The 17,203-nt window shown below is 44.4% G+C and overlaps 1 long non-coding RNA gene across 1 annotated transcript in view; it reads left to right on the plus strand.

Annotated features, from left to right (window-relative positions):
• LOC146007104 (uncharacterized) overlaps positions 1-15,981 on the plus strand; it is a 31,911-nt gene extending 15,930 nt beyond the window's left edge. Inside the window, exons 3-4 of the long non-coding RNA XR_014444236.1 lie at positions 13,656-13,832; positions 15,564-15,981. This is a non-coding gene — a long non-coding RNA (uncharacterized LOC146007104). The remainder of the gene's footprint in view (positions 1-13,655; positions 13,833-15,563) is intronic.
• The last annotated feature ends 1,222 nt before the right edge of the window (positions 15,982-17,203 follow it).

The following is a 17,203-nucleotide window of genomic DNA, read 5'->3' on the forward strand; positions in this document are numbered from 1 at the left end:
CAGCTGCAATTTCTCATGGATTTGCATGTGAAAATATGCAAATTTCAGCTTGAGCTTCGTTTTTATGTACTTCTGTGCAACAGGCAAACCATATCTGAGCAATGCTTATTTATGCTGGCGAATCTGAATCATCTGATATCCCTTGTAACTCTCTGAAAGCATGGTGTTGAAGTCGAGTTGCATACACGCCATTTTACGATAGTATGCCCGCCATTTTGGTTCACAGAGTTGCGCAAATAAAGTTTCCATACCCGAGTCTGTGTGACAAAGTGGACCAGAAGAGTAGCCATACCATTACACATAAATTCATAAGAACATACTGACACTAAATAAAATATAGTTAAAGGTTTAGAACGCCACACATAGCTTAGTTAGCATTGCATACATCTGTCTGTATAGTGTTTAGTACCGTTCCGTTCCGTTTCTTATGCGCAGTATTCCGGTCATTGCGAATATTTCACAATACACACGGCCCGATAGTTATGGACATAATCCATATTCCCAGGACAGTTTCTGTTGAAAAAGGTATAACAAAGGAATCCAGATGTAACCGGTTCTTACAGCTATTTACAACCCCTGACGACGATACCAACAAACAAAGAACTCCAAAGTTCACTCCCCTGCACCTATTCAAACCAGGTGCATCATTTTACCCCCAATCACAGAGGACCTGACATACGATCTCTGACCAATAGGAATGGCCTTTGACCTCCCCCTTCTGACCCTATAAGATAGGTGACCCAGGGCGGCCTTGGTCACTTCGGCACATCTTCTTTTCCCTGACCTTCGACCGGGCTATAGTTCAACCCTGAACGATAGCGAGCTCCGACCGGACAGCGCTGCGCATATTTGATGGGACGGTAAACGGTTGCATTCACGGTACTTATTTTCATTGTATTGTTGGCTGATTGTATCCTGTATCTGTATTTTCTCCCCCTAGTAGAGCCTGTTTATTATGCTCATTGTTAGACTTTTGTATCACTTGTTATACCTGTATTTTCTATTCCTGTAACCCCCTGTTGTCCGTTAGGGACTTAAATACATCTTTTTTACGGAGTTCCTATCTCCTTACTTCTATACTGTGGTTGTGTCTGTTTATTCGCATAGCGAAAAGGTATATTACGGACACTGTCCTTAAAGGTATATTCGCAGATTAGAGTCAGAGTACTGCGAAAGGATCTCTTAATATAGTACTGGTTCTTTGGTGTACAATACACAATAAAGGTACGCTACGCTGCGATACGTTTTGTACGCACGTAGCTAGGTATAAAGGGTACGCTGGTTACGGACATAATACGTAACCTACGCTTTTCACTTATTGTTTCTTTGGTCATATTTAATCGCCATTAACAATTGGGGGCATCGTCCGTCCGTTTCACATTCTGGAGCTCAGTACCAGGCGCGCGGCTTGACCTATACCAGCAAAAGGGTGGAAGTATTTATTATCCATTGCTGGATAGGCCAGGTCCGCGGCGGTGCGGTGTTCGAGAAGTGCTAGCGTTGAACCCGAAGTACAATAAGTGAAACATTAAGCCACGTGTTTTAAAGCATATCTAAGTGTTTAGTAAACTGTACTTCTGCCTGCCACAAGTAGTTTAACGGGGTATAGTGTCTTGAGTTGCTTGTTTATTACAGTATATGTGCCACGTGCGATAAAGTTCGCACACGTGGAGACAAAGGCCTGTGTTTTATTATAGTACATAGAGGATCCCTTCTGTGCAAAACTATAACTTTTATTGTTAGTTACTGCAGGACCAGAGACTCCGCCACGTGGCGATAAGTTCTGGGCCTTTTACAGTAACGTAAAGCGTCTATTGTGTATTACGCAAGGTGCGCGCGCACGTGCCCATATCGGGAAATTTTTGCATCTTTGTACGTGATTTACGGATTAAGTGCGGGATTTATTTCGCATCTTGATACGTAACTTTCGGACGAAGTTAAGGGATTTATTCCACATTTAGGCGCAATTACTGCGTATAGCGAAACTCGAGCGCAACCTTGCAAATACACTATAGAACACGTGGGTGGCCGATTCATCGGCGGCCTGTGAACAGGTTTAACAAAACACACGTACACACGTGGCTGTTCACTGGCACTGCACATGCAGCACACATACAGATGGGTCTTTTCCCATCTTGGCAGGGGATGGCGCTGGCGTCGCCAGCCGCCATCCCCCGCCAGCGCCATGGCGATCGTGAGAAGGGGACGCGCGCGCACGAGAGGCGCGCGCGTCCCCTTCCGACGGCGCTTCCATACGTTTCCCCGGGTCCCCGCCGGCTTGCCGGCGGTAACCCGGGGTCCCCGCCGACTGCCCGCACCCCCCCTAACCCCCCCCCTAACCCTGTCCGTCTCCCTGAGGCGGAGACGGACAGGGTTTCCGTCGCGCTAGCGACGGAGACTGAGACGCGCGTGCGCGTGAGACGCACGCGCGTCTCAGTCTCCTCGCTGGCGTGGCTGCTGGCGGGTCGCCAGCGCGTACGTTCTGGCGACCCGCCAGCAAGGATGGGAATAGGAACATACTGTAGGAACGCAAAGGTGAACAGTATTGAATCACTAGCTTTATTTAAAACAGTATAGTAATATACTGTGGATAAGGCGGTGATTAATAAGAGAAAATAAGTTTTTCTTTTTGTTCATTTTCTCATAAACAAGCAACTCAAGCATTATTTTAATAGATTCCTATAGCTATTTAAAAGGGATTTATACCTGCATAAGTACCTAGTGAGAAGCTACCAGCCTGGGAAGATTTTTCTGTACAGAAATATTTCAAATTTAAGCATAAGACCTAGGTGTAACTAGCGCCCAGTGTGAAACAAAACTGAGGCGAACGGGTGTGTGACGGCACGACTCAAGCGCAGTGTAGTCCAGTGTAGGACAGTCCAGGTAGGACAAGGTGCACGTGACGACGTGCCCATAGGAACTGCCCCTCCCGTGGAACTACCTATTTTGATCCACTAGGAGGGTACAAGAAGCTAAATCGGAACCCAGTGATCCGATTAGCTGATTTAGAAAAAACAGTTTTTGGGGGTACAGGAAAACAAGTTTGTTGTGCCCTGGAAAAATTAGGCCGCACCTTGCAAGTTGACTAGAAGTTCGCTGCTAGTTGAAAGACTTGGTGATTGAGTATCATACCTCGTAGCCTTCGCACCCACTTGATTGTGGGACTGTTCTAGGACGCTGAGAAGTGAGTGTTTTGGGGAGCTCTCAACTTAAACAACCCACCGGTATCTACTAGCTGTGAACGTCTATTCCTGTAATTATGGGTAATAACGGGTCACACAGTGATAACGTGTCAGTAAGGGAGGAAGCGAGTCGACCCAAAGGATCGGCGGCTTTCATTATGTGCTGTAAGCACGGTGAACGAGCAGTTGTTTACCAAAAGAAATGGAAAAAGATGACACAAGGCAGCAAGTTAGAATTTCCCAGTGTTGGTAGCTTTGATCCAGAAATCTTATCGGCAGTAAAAGATGAAATATGTCTACTCTCCAGTCGTAAGAAGAGAGTGAAGCACATAGAAATTCTTAAATTGTGGCAGAAGGAAGGACAGGAACAATGGGGAATCAGATGTCTGGCAGTGCCAGATACAATCAGCCACAATAAAAATGCAACCGTAGCCGCAACAGCTCCCCCACCCCCATATGTGCCGAAGGGGTTAACAACTAATAAGCAAGACATGAGCAATAATGTAACCGTTGCTAACTTGTACCCTGTCTTATCCCCTTATAAGGAAACCCGAGAGGAAAACGAGCAGCTGTTGGCACTGGCCGTCTCCCATGCAATTAATATGATTGAGGGAAAAGCTGAACCGGCTAAACCTGCTGCTGGGGCCCCTGCACAGGTAGAGGAGACGGCTGATGCCAACAGCATAGTCATGGACTCAGGTAAGATAGCACCACACAGCACAGACACAGACGACTCCCAACCAGGTCCCAGTAATGCGGAGGTGGTACAAACATACCCTGTACGCACACTGGAGGTTCCCTATGGTAAGGCAGACAGAGAGGGTGTGATACCTACCAGAAAGATGACCATGCTAAACCCATGGACTCGGTTAGAGCTGCGGTCCATCATTACAGATTTCCCTGATCCTAGGAAAGATCTGGCATTGTGCCGGAAATTTGTAAGGGATCTGGGAAACTCTGATGAGCCCACCAACAAGGATTGGAGAATCATGTTGAGGGCCTGTCTCCCTACTCACATAGACATCCCGAAATTCATTCAGGATAGTGGATTGAAAGTGGACAAGGAGATAAATGATGAGATCAACCAGGAAAATATACGTCTAATTAACTTACAATTGGGAGTATATTTTCCTGCGGCAGTGGAATATAGCAAAATTTTCACCATCAAACAAAAGGATGGTGAATCGGCTGCTGATTATTTCGCTAAGGCCTTGCTGGCGGTATCAAAATACACTGGTGTCTCCGAGCCTAAGGACGACCCCCACCTGAGGGAGATGATTGTCTCTGTGCTGGTGGAAGGGCTTAAAGACAACCTGAGAGCCAGAGTCCAAACCTCTTTCCCAAATTGGCGTGGAATGACAGTGGATGCCCTACGGGAATCTGCTGTGGACCACGACCGTAACATTAAGAAGCACAGAGAACTGCAAACTGATAAACTGATGATGGTTAGCATCCAAGCTCTTACAAATGCCCCAAATAAAGCTGCATACCAACGAAACACCAGGGACACAGGTATAAAGCAAATTATTTGCTACAACTGCAATAGGGAAGGACACTACTCAGCACAATGTGTCAGGAAACCCCAGGAGTTACAAAACACATAGGCGAGAATGGGAATCTCACCAAGGTGAGACACGGAGATACCCAGCCCCTAGACAATGGGAGGAGACAGACAGGTCACGCAACATGCCTCCTCCCCATTTGATGGCTGACACTGTACTAAGGGCAACCCAGGTAAGACAATAGGAAACAGGTCATACCTGTATCCTACAGCCAGTTAGACTAACACAACACCTTAGAGAGGAACCTCAGGTGAAAGTTGATATAGCTGGAGTAAGGCAAACCTTCTTGGTTGATACAGGGGCGGCCAGATCTGTTCTCAACACTCCTCTTCACTTGGGTTTCACCGACCAATCAGTAGCAGCAATTGGGGTAACAGGAAAAATACAACATTACCCACTGACGAAACCAGCAGAGGTTACAATCGGGCCTCTGCATACCAAACACTCTTTTCTGTTGGCTGCAGCGGCCCCGACTAACCTCCTGGGTAGAGATTTACTATGTAAAATGGGATGTGTCATCTATTGCACCCCCGATGGGGTATTCCTGGACACTCCTAGAAATCTTACACAAGAAGTGCAAGATATGCTGGACAGTCCTCAGAGGCTAATGTTGTATTCCACTGTTATAGAGTCAAATCCATCTAGGGTAGCTGAAATTACAGCACAAATACCGAGTTCCCTTTGGACTAAAGATGGACAGGATGCTGGGCTGATGGCAAATGTAGCTCCAGTAGAGATCCGTTTAAAAGAAAGCAGGATAGCCTCAAAAATACCGCAATACCCTTTAAAACCTGAAGTTGAGCTAGGAGTATACCCTGTGATCCAGCGATTGCTCCAACAGGAAATCCTAGTTAGAACTTCCAGCACGGCCAATAGTCCCATCTTTCCTGTGAAAAAGAGTGGGGGGAGGGGCTACAGACTAGTGCAGGATTTAAGAGGGGTAAACAAAGTAGTTGAGAGCCAATTCCCCGTAGTGCCAAACCCAGCTGTCATCCTAATGCAAATACCACCTCACTGTACTCATTTCACAGTCATTGACTTGTGTTCTGCGTTTTTCTGTCCCTTTGCACCCTGACAGCCAGTATCTGTTCGCCTTTACCTACAGAGGAGTACAGTATACCTGGACACGACTCCCCCAGGGATTCATAGACAGCCCCAGCATCTTCTCCCAGGCCTTGCATGATTGTTTGCAATCCTTTCAACCCATGAGTGGTTCGATACTTATACAATATGTCGATGACTTATTGTTGTGTTCTGAGTCACTGGAGTCATCAGTGGATGACACTAGACAGCTGCTGATGCATCTCTCAGAGACAGGACATAAAGTATCAAAGGATAAGCTACAATTATGCCAGACCAGGGTTAAGTATCTGGGCCACTGCCTTACCCAAGGGCTGAGACACCTCACCGACGACCGAATCCAAGCGATTCGAAACATGGCACTGCCACAGACCCAGCACCAGATCCGTACGTTCCTAGGCATGTGTGGATACTGTCGCAATTGGATCCCAGGATTCTCTATTCTGGCATTACCACTACAAGAGATGGTTTCCTCAACTAAGCCAGACCGGGTCTCTCACACTGAGGAATCTGAGCTGGCTTTCGAGGAACTAAAGGTGAGCCTAACAAAGGCCCCAGCATTGGGAATGCCAGATTATGGGAAACCCTTTGAACTGTACGGAACTGAATCAGCTGGGTGTGCGGCAGGAGTACTTGTACAAAAACATGGTGATGCCAACCGACCAGTAGCGTACTACAGTGGCCAGCTGGACACAGTAGCACGCTTACTCCCAACTTGCTTACGAAGTGTGGCCGCAATAGCACAACTAGTAAACAAGAGTGAGGATGTGGTGTTGGGACACGATTTAACTGTTCATGCTCCCCATGCTGTCTCTGCCCTCCTAAATTCTGCCCAAACACGTCATGTGTCCTCAGCACGGTTCACCAAGTGGGAACTGGCGCTGATGGCCCCAGTAAATATTACCATCAAAAGATGCAACACACTAAACCCAGCCACATTCCTTCCTCATGTGCCCTCCAAGGCACAAAGGGTGGAGGGTGATGGGAATGTTGCTGAATATGGTAAAGCAGAGTTTAGTGAGGGTGAGGACAAGCATGATTGCATGACCTACCTGAATCAGACCTTTACAGCACGTCCTGACATAAGCGACAGCCCATTAAGTGAGGTAGACATAACCTTATTCACTGATGGTAGCTGTCATAGACAGACGGAAACGGGAGAGCTGTGCACAGGCTACGCGGTAGTAGATGGAGAAGGTATTGTGGAAGCTGAACCCTTGGGACCACCTCACTCAGCACAAGTAGCAGAACTGGTGGCACTGACCAGAGCATGTGAACTGGCCAAGGGAAAATCAGTTAACATATATACCGACTCCAGATATGCTTTCGGAGTAGTACATGATTTTGGAGCCCTATGGCGCCTCCGAAATTTCATGACGGCGGCTGGCACACCAGTGGCGCATGCGACATACATTAGAAGACTTCTGGGAGCTATCCAGCTTCCAGACAGAGTGGCTGTTATCAAGTGCAAAGCTCACACATCAGAGAAGGACCCGGTGTCCCTTGGTAACAGCCGCGCTGATGAGGCAGCGAAAAGGGCCGCATGCCCTGTAAATATTTCCACCCATCCTACAAACCTCTGTACACTGAACATGGTATCCACATCCAAACTGATAGACATGCAGAATTTGTGTTCCCCACAGGAAAGAGCAATATGGAAGTCGAAGGGATGTGGCCAAGAGTCCACCGGACTTTGGAGAGATGGACACGGGAAACCAGTGGCCCCCAGGGCATACCTTCCTAGCCTAGCCGAGGCGGCCCATGGGCTGACACATCTTGGGAAGGAAGGTATGTGCAAGCTGGTAAAGGCCTACTGGTGTGCACCAGGGTTCGCTTCTCAAGCAGGGAGAGTGGCAATGTCATGCCTCACCTGTTTGAGGAAGAACATTGGAAAAGCCATCCCAACAGAGCCATCCCACATCCCTCCTACAGAAGGCCCTTTCCAGGTAATACAAATCGACTTCATACAGTTACCACCCTGTAGAAATTTGAAATATGTATTAGTATGTGTTGACATGTTTTCCAGCTGGGTGGAGGCTTTCCCCGCTGCCTCCAACACTGCTACCTTTACAGCAAAGAAAATATGTCAAGAGTTTGTCTGTAGATATGGTATCCCAAAGGTCATTGAGAGTGACAGAGGCACTCATTTCACAGGAGAGGTCTTCCAAATCATGTGTAAACTCCTGGGGATTAATAGTAAACTTCATACTCCATATCGTCCCCAGGCGAGCGGTACTATTAAGAACAAATTGGGTAAAGTTATGGCTGAAACAGGGTTGTTATGGCCAGAGGCATTGCCTATTGTGCTGTATAGCATTAGGACCACTCCCAGGGCTCCGCTCAACTTGTCCCCCTTCGAGATATTGTTTGGTCGGCAGCCACACGTCATGATAGACCCACAGGATGATCTCAAATGTAACAATGAGCTAACTGTACAGTATATCCTAAAGCTAAACAAACAGCTAAGGAAACAACAAAAGGAGCTGAATTTATTAACATCTGATATGCCTACCGAGAATTGTCATAATCTTAAACCAGGAGACTTTGTTATGATCCGAAATTTTTTACGCTCAGGTTGTTTGATAGACCGTTGGGAAGGACCGTACCAAGTTTTGTTGACCAGCACTACATCAATTAAAGTCGCAGAGAGAGAGACTTGGATACATTCGTCCCACTGCAAGAAAGCCAGTAACCCAGAGTTCCCGAGTGCAGAGAGCGAAAGAGAAGAAGTGTCGCTAGAAGCATTGTTCCGGGAAGACTGAAAGGCAGCCAAGGTCGAGCAACCTGAGCGAGAAAAGGTCCAAGAGCAGAGCAAATAAAAGTATCCTGGTAGAGATGATGGAAGGACTCCAAGCAACAGGTTCACAGTTGTACATCTATTTCTTTGTTTTCTTCCTGTTTCCTCTTCCTCATTCAAGGATACTCGGTGGCTGCCACATTCTAGAGCGATCGGAGCGGAGTTCTGACAGTGTAATAATGGACCCAGATATGGGTGAAGTAGAATCCCTAAATCAGCTTGATACTTTACCCATAACAGGAGAAGGTAAAAGGTATAAGGAAAACGTAGTTCAAGGGCTATGTGATGGGTTATTGTCTGGAGAGTACTGTGTCTGTAGATACTGTCAACCGAAAATGGAAGAAGAATGCATCCAGCGATGTCAGTCGACAAGTAAAGCAACTACAGGCCGACATCCCTTGAGTGATTACCACTCACTAGTGGGTAAGGTCTTAAACCAAACAGAATGCTGGGTGTGTTCACAAGTGCTACATAAAAGGAGTAGTGTAGGCCTAGTCCCATACCCGCTTAATATTTCAGAGATAAGCGTATTAAATAAAGGGAGACCACTGGATAAGAGATACCTGTATACCAGGTCCCCTAGTCTTAGATTACACCCATACCAAGTGGATAAGTCCCTGGTATGTATGAACTTCTCGAGTTCCAGAACGATTGGTACTTGGGAAGTGACATGGCACAACCAGACAATAACTTACTCCCAGCGTCCAGATGGAGAGCCCATTGATAAGGAATTATTGTTAAAGATCCGAACCAGTGGGAGACACTATAAATATGTCTACACGGTGAAGAAAAGTAAAATGATGGCCGGCAGAGTATCAGCCGGCTACTGTAATATGACCCTACAGCCAGAAACCTGTGAGGAACAAGTCAGGGAGCAGGGGACAGGAATGTTCTTATGGATAATGTGTGATAAAATCATGAAATACTCTGTCCCTTATTTCCTCCCTGACGACGTTTATTATATTTGTGGTAGAAGGGCGTACAAATGGCTCTCCATGAACTACGTTGGAATTTGTTATTTAGGTAGAGTGTTACCTGAAGTGATGACCCTTACACATGATGAAATAGTAAGCATACACAAAAGTGTACCTCCTCCTTACACTCATACCCATTATGATCAAATGCATAAAAGGGATTTAACAATCAAGAAAGAACCCCTAGCTTCGGAAATGATACACGAGTCGTTCGGTATCCAACTCCTCATCGCATTAGATATCACCCATACCGCCAGAGGAGTCATAAATTTTAAGTATATCCAAGCATTGGCCAGCTTGGTAGATAACATCACTGAGATTTATGATGACACCTTTAGATACACTGGGAAAGAGTTACAAGCGTATAAAAGAGAGCTAGTCCAACATCGGATGGTGTTGAACTATCTGACAGCTATGACAGGAGGATATTGTGTCACCCTCTCTACACAGTTTGGGGTGAAATGTTGTACATACATCACCAACAATACTGAAGACCCAGAAGAAATCCTCGATCATCGGATGGATGAGATTCTTCAGCTTAAATGGGAATTTAGAAGGGAACACAATATCAGCCTGGCAGAAATAGGTAACAAAGTCAGCGAATGGACCTCCTGGTTGAATCCCATGCACTGGTTCTCCGGTTTAGGAGAATGGGCGCAAGGAATCATAGCTAACATAGGAAAACTCCTTCTCTGTATCGGTGGTGCCATCATAGTCTTTGTGCTACTGTTCAAATGTTTAAAGGTGGTGACCCGGGGAAAGACAAAACGTACAGAAATCATGAGTGTAAGAACGAGAGATGCAGAGGAAGACCAGGGTTTGGTATATGACCCTAGAATCGAAACCACCTCCCTTTAAAGAAACCATATTTGTGAACGTGTATATGTTGTAACCTCCCTTGTTTTTATTTTTATCCCAAAAATTGTACATTATCCTTCGTCACCCTGAGTAGATTGTTCGATAATAATTTCTCTGTTAGGATTATGAATTTCTGTATTGTTGTTTAAAATGTTTTGTATTGTAACAGTTTTATATTTACTGTTAAAGGGTGGACTGTTGAAGTCGAGTTGCATACACGCCATTTTACGATAGTATGGCCGCCATTTTGGTTCACAGAGTTGCGCAAATAAAGTTTCCATACCCGAGTCTGTGTGACAAAGTGGACCAGAAGAGTAGACATACCATTACACATAAATTCATAAGAACATACTGACACTAAATAAAATATAGTTAAAGGTTTAGAACGCCACACATAGCTTAGTTAGCATTGCATACATCTGTCTGTATAGTGTTTAGTACCGTTCCGTTCCTTATGCGCAGTATTCCGGTCATTGCGAATATTTCGCAATACACACGGCCCGATAGTTATGGACATAATCCATATTCCCAGGACAGTTTCTGTTGAAAAAGGTATAACAAAGGAATCCAGATGTAACGGGTTCTTACAGCTATTTACAACCCCTGACGACGATACCAACAAACAAAGAACTCCAAAGTCCACTCCCCTGCACCTATTCAAACCAGGTGCATCATTTTACCCCCAATCACAGAGGACCTGACATACGATCTCTGACCAATAGGAATGGCCTTTGACCTCCCCCTTCTGACCCTATAAGATAGGTGACCCAGGGCGGCCTTGGTCACTTCGGCACATCTTCTTTTCCCTGACCATCGACCGGGCTATAGTTCAACCCTGAACGATAGCGAGCTCCGACCGGACAGCGCTGCGCATATTTGATGGGACGGTAAACGGTTGCATTCACGGTACTTATTTTCATTGTATTGTTGGCTGATTGTATCCTGTATCTGTATTTTCTCCCCCTAGTAGAGCCTGTTTATTATGCTCATTGTTAGACTTTTGTATCACTTGTTATACCTGTATTTTCTATTCCTGTAACCCCCTGTTGTCCGTTAGGGACTTAAATACATCTTTTTTACGGAGTTCCTATCTCCTTACTTCTATACTGTGGTTGTGTCTGTTTATTCGCATAGCGATAAGGTATATTACGGACACTGTCCTTAAAGGTATATTCGCAGATTAGAGTCAGAGTACTGCGAAAGGATCTCTTAATATAGTACTGGTTCTTTGGTGTACAATACACAATAAAGGTACGCTACGCTGCGCTACGTTTTGTACGCACGTAGCTAGGTATAAAGGGTACGCTGGTTACGGACATAATACGTAACCTACGCTTTTCACTTATTGTTTCTTTGGTCATATTTAATCGCCATTAACAATGGTCACAGTGCTGCAAAAGAGATCACAGTTGCATACCAAACAATCCCATAACACCATAACATGCCCATGACACCCATCTTTCATGATCACTTTAGATCACTTCCCAGTCTCTACCCGGAAACGTCCATGGATAGCCATCTCATGTCATAGTAAATATACACATAGGGATTCCAAACTAATTTAATGAAGCATGTACAGTATCAAATACAGTTGTAGATACGGTCATCGTTTCCACACCAATTGGCACACACGACTCCTGTGGTGAATAGCATGATCTGTCGCCATGCGCATGTGTCTAATTCGCTCGTGCAGCTCCTAGAAACACATTGAATAACAATATAGCAGCGTGACGATTCCGCAACGCAGGTGCAAATTTGGTGTGCAAAATGGGAATGATGAGTGTGGCTTCATCTGTAAGCGCTGTACTGCACAAACATCAGCACTACGTGCACCGCTGAATAAAGCACTAGTTTTTTTTTGCTTTATTTCTCCAGGTTGGGTTCTAGACTAGTCATGTACAGTGAGATATTATTTGAGCAGTTAAAATCTCCTTGACACACATAATCTGTGGTATGAAGTTATGAAGGTAAGGCTACACACCTAGGGCCTTATTTTAGTTCACTCTTTCTGACAAAAATCCTTCTGAGAGTGTGTACACACAGTTCGATGTTCTGTGCGATCCGATGTACGATTCGATGTTTTGTCCGATTTTTACTTTTCCCTTTTTTTTTTTTTTTCTCTACTCCTTAAGATATGCCTTAAGATATGCTTAAGATTTTGACTTTTTACCATACAATTTGCTATGCGATTTCCTATTTGATTTCCTATGTGCCTTAAGATTTGCTTAAGATTTTGACTAAGCGATTTTGACTTAACAACAGGATAACTGACAGGGCCCTGGAAATCGTATAGCACATCGCATCTTAAGCATATTGCAAGGCACATACGATGCATGCGATATGCTTGCGATTTGTGCTAGATAGAGTGTGCTGCCCACTCTATCTCCCCTCCGATCTCTCCTTAAACGGGAGCGCGCATCGGGCTAGGAAGCCCTTACAATGCATACAATCAGTATGCGATATGTATGCGATATGGCTTCCGATGTTGACGATATCGTCAACATCGGAAGCCATATCGAACCGTGTGTACACACTATTAGATGGACAAAACCATGTGCACTGCAGGGGGTCAGATGTAACTTGTGCAGAGAGAATTAGATTTGGGTGAGTTATTTTGTTTCTGTGCAGGGTAAATACTGGCTGCTTTATTTTTACACTGCAATATAGATCTCACATTGAAGTAAAACCCCACCCAAATCTAATTATATCTGCACAAGTAACATCTGCCCCACCTGCAGTGCACATGGTTTTGTCCATCTAAGAAGGATTTTGTCAGAAAGAGTGAACTAGAATAAGACCCCTTGTGTTCCGGTCACCAATGGACTACTTGGACTGAGATATGAGCACCACCATAATAGCCCTGAGTGCATAATCTTTACCATCATTAAAGTACAGCAAGGGATGGTGGATATACTGTACCTGGTCCTTCCTCACAGTGGAATATAATAGTTGGCAACAATTTCTGAAGGTTGCCCTTCACAACACTGTGTTGGGCATTTGCGATGCCCAGCTTTTGGACCTTAAGTGGAACCTGAACCCCAACATGATCATGTATTTTTTTTTAATATCTAGGAGAGAACCACAAAAATTCTTGGTAAAGTGCTGAAACACAACTCCAAGGTAGAAGATGTCTTTTACCTTAGCTGGAACTTAGAACCTTGGCAAATACCAATTAAACTAAACAATTCCTTTTTCTTTGCAGTTTTTAAGTGCACTGCAAGCATATTTCAGCAGAAGAGGCATTCATGTTGATAGGACAGCGCCTTCATTTATTATATTATCTTCAAAGCCGCGAATGAGCAGAGCTTCTTACCTCGATGATGACGCACTATTAGAGTCGCAAGTGAGTGCTGGTGGCTCCAACAAGGACATTCAATGGGTAAGTTGGGCTTCTGAATACAGGTAATTATCATAATGAAATAACAAAATGAAACTGTGTATATCAACCACTTATCCTGGCTCACAATTAAAAAAATAAATTGTTCAGAAATGTAAAATATTTTAATGGGAAAAAAATTATAGGAGGTGTCGAAAAACCCACAAGGGTTTATTTACTAAGATGAGAGTTCTATTGAAGATGGGATGATGCTATGGGCAACCAACCAGATTCTATCTAATATCTTCTAATATGTGCTAAATAAATAAGTAGAATTTGATTGATTGCTATGAGCAACATCCCATCTTCAGTAGAACCCCCATCTTAGTAAATAAGCCCAACAGTGTTCATATACCCCCATATTAGTGCCTGACCCCTCCATCTGCATACACCTTCCCCAATAGTAATACATCTCCCAGTGGTGCCCCCACCCCAGTGCCAATATGTAGCCATTGAAGTATTACCCTCTGCAATAGCAATAAACTCCCAGGGTAATAGAACCACCACGCCACCCCCTAGTGGTAATATATCCTGATGAACATTAACAATCATATTTTTCCCCTTGAGCATTAACAAGTCGCCATAGATCTCACCTGCACGATTAATGCAGAGTCCAGCAGTGGGTCACATGGGAGAACTTGTCATTAGGCTCATGCAGAGAGCAGATATCACTGCATGGTACTGAGAAGTGAACTACAGCTCATCTCTTTGCACTTAATTTTTAATTAATTGCCCTTCCCTTGGCCAAATCATTGGTAATGGTGGTGGCCAGAGACCAATACATCACTGCTGGGGTGGGCAGACAGGCAGAAAAATATATTTCCTCTTTAAACACCCTGGAAATAAGCAGGAAGGCCCAGGAAGGTGTCAGGGAAAGCCCAGTCAAGCGGTTAAAAGTGAGTAATATGTATCTAAAATTAATGAATTAGCATTGGCCACACACAAAATTGATATTGGGTAATTATCACTTTTATCAAGCAATATTACTGAGTTGCCCACATAATAATCTAACTGAACTGTATTTGTACACACCAACTGTGAGAAAATATGCAAAAGTCACAACCGCTGGTGGTGTCTCTGAAATGCTGCTTGGTACAAAGACATACCATCAGTTGACACACGACTGCTTAACACAGTTAGGGGAAGTAGGGGTGCAGTTACAATGGTCACCAAATGCCTGCATTTTCTTATTCCCCCATTACTGCCCACAAATGTGCCTGCCAATCACTTTGCAAATATATCCTCAATGCAACTTTCTTGAAAGCATTGCAGCATGTGCAGTGCGAAAAAAACATCACTCTACTGCGTACAAAACCAACATTGTGTCCATCAAAGAATTATGCCCCATGTTAAGAGGCCCCAGATTTGCTAGATCTGATCTGGCTGTTCATCCTGTACACAGTCCGGCTGGAAGTTATACAATTAATACATAGGCCTTTGGAATTTTTTTTGTATGAAAAAAAAAAAATTGATTAGCTATAATGAAGATTTGTGTAAATTATGCAACTAATCTAATCCTTTTTTGATGGGAGTTAATACAGTATATTGTTTACTGTTTATAAGAGCATATCCAAAGTGGTTTGGTGAGTTTGCCTGTAGACAAGACACGTTACAAAGCATAAAAGTTAAAGGAATCTCTGGATTAACTCAAGAAACCACTTGTGGGCCTGCCGCCAGGGGACTCTTTATTAATCCTGTGTACTGAGATATATATATTCCCTTTTTTCATCACAGGGAAATTTCTTCTAATTGACACCCCAGGACACCAGGGAACACCAATGTGGATTGCAAAATGTTTTTTTTTTTCTATTTATAGTAATAAATTTAAAATTGAACTAACGTTCTAAAAAATATATATTACTGAATAAAGTTTCACATGTAATCATTTGTCATTATTGACTGAATCCTGTCTGTTTGTCTTTTACAAGTTGAGGCTTATGTTTAGTTGTCTGTATGCCCATTTTGCTTAGTATATTTGTACTACACATACTTTCCCAAAATAATGTATGCTAACATTTGGTAATTGTGCATCATTATGCTGGGGAGTGCAAGCTTAGACCTAGCAGGGCCGCCAATAGGGGGGTGCTGTGGGTACAGTTGTCCCAGACCCTGGCCTCTGTAGGGGCCAGGCAGCTCATTTTGCCCACCGCAACCCCCCCCCCCCCCCCCGACTGCCTCCACTGTGTGAACTCAGTGCGCTGAACAAAGCAGGTCCCAGAGCGCAGGCTTCTTCAACCCAGGATACCGGCAGCCAGTTTTTGAGCCAATCAGAGCTCGTGTACTGGCAGCCAATCAGAGCAGCTGCCGGTACACAAGCTCTGATTGGCTCATCAGCCCATACTGCATTTTAATTGGCTGCCAGCATCCTGCGTTGAAGAAGTCTGCGCGCCGGGTCCTCCGGGCTGCAGCTCAGAAGAAGAGGAGTTGGGGGAGCAGGAGCTGGGTTATGGTACGTCAAGTGAGGAAGGGGGGGGGGCACTGGGCCCAGACTGGAAATGACAACGAGAGCGTGTTTCTGTAACTGCAAGCTGTGATAAAACTGCCTGTATGTTGCTGGATAAATTGTGAGTATTGAAAGCTGATGCACATAAAAGCTGCTGATGATAAAGTAGTTGTTTGCTAGCCCTAGCTAGCCACTTCTGATTGGCTGATGTGGAATGTACATATGTATTCTACAATTTAATTTATTTCCATACATATGCAAATATTAGTTTGTTTTATAGCTGCCTACTGTATATTATACTTTTTTATGATTATTTTTTTAAAATTAAACTTAACCCTTTGTGTGGCAAGTGAATTTTTTAAAATAGATGTAATTGCCAATCAAACATTTTTATTCATCGTAATGACCTGTAATGTTTACCTTATATAGGAAATATAATCTTTTTTTTTAGGCAAGTAATTTTATTTATATAGCACACTTTCTCCAACAGGAGAAAGTGTGCAGGTATTTTGGATAATAACTTCCACAAGTTGTGTACTCTACCCTAACAAGGTACCAGGTGAGGCAGCCATCTTAGGCGCACAGCGTAGGGTTACCCTGGGTGGAAAAGGGTACCCCTAGAAGATATTACACAAAATAGCTCATGAATAAAGTTTCTTACTGTGGTACATGACGGAAGTTTAAGTCCACTGGCCAGGCTGACTGGTCGGTAGGGTTAATGCTTTGGCGGCGGGACCTTATATAATAAGTGTCCCCCGACTGTGGCATTACCCTGCTGGCTGGTTTGGCCTGGGGCTGGTTCTTAAAATACGGGGGACCCCTATTCATTTTGTCCCCCTGTATTTTGGGAACCAGCCCCGGACCTGGAGCCTGGTTTTAAAAAATCGGGGAACCCCTTTTTGCGGGTTTCCTGATTTTTTAATACCAGCCC

This window comes from Crinia signifera, chromosome 6 (genome assembly GCF_055691185.1).
Source record: "Crinia signifera chromosome 6, ASM5569118v1, whole genome shotgun sequence".
In the NCBI taxonomy this organism is placed as follows: Eukaryota; Metazoa; Chordata; class Amphibia; order Anura; family Myobatrachidae; genus Crinia; species Crinia signifera.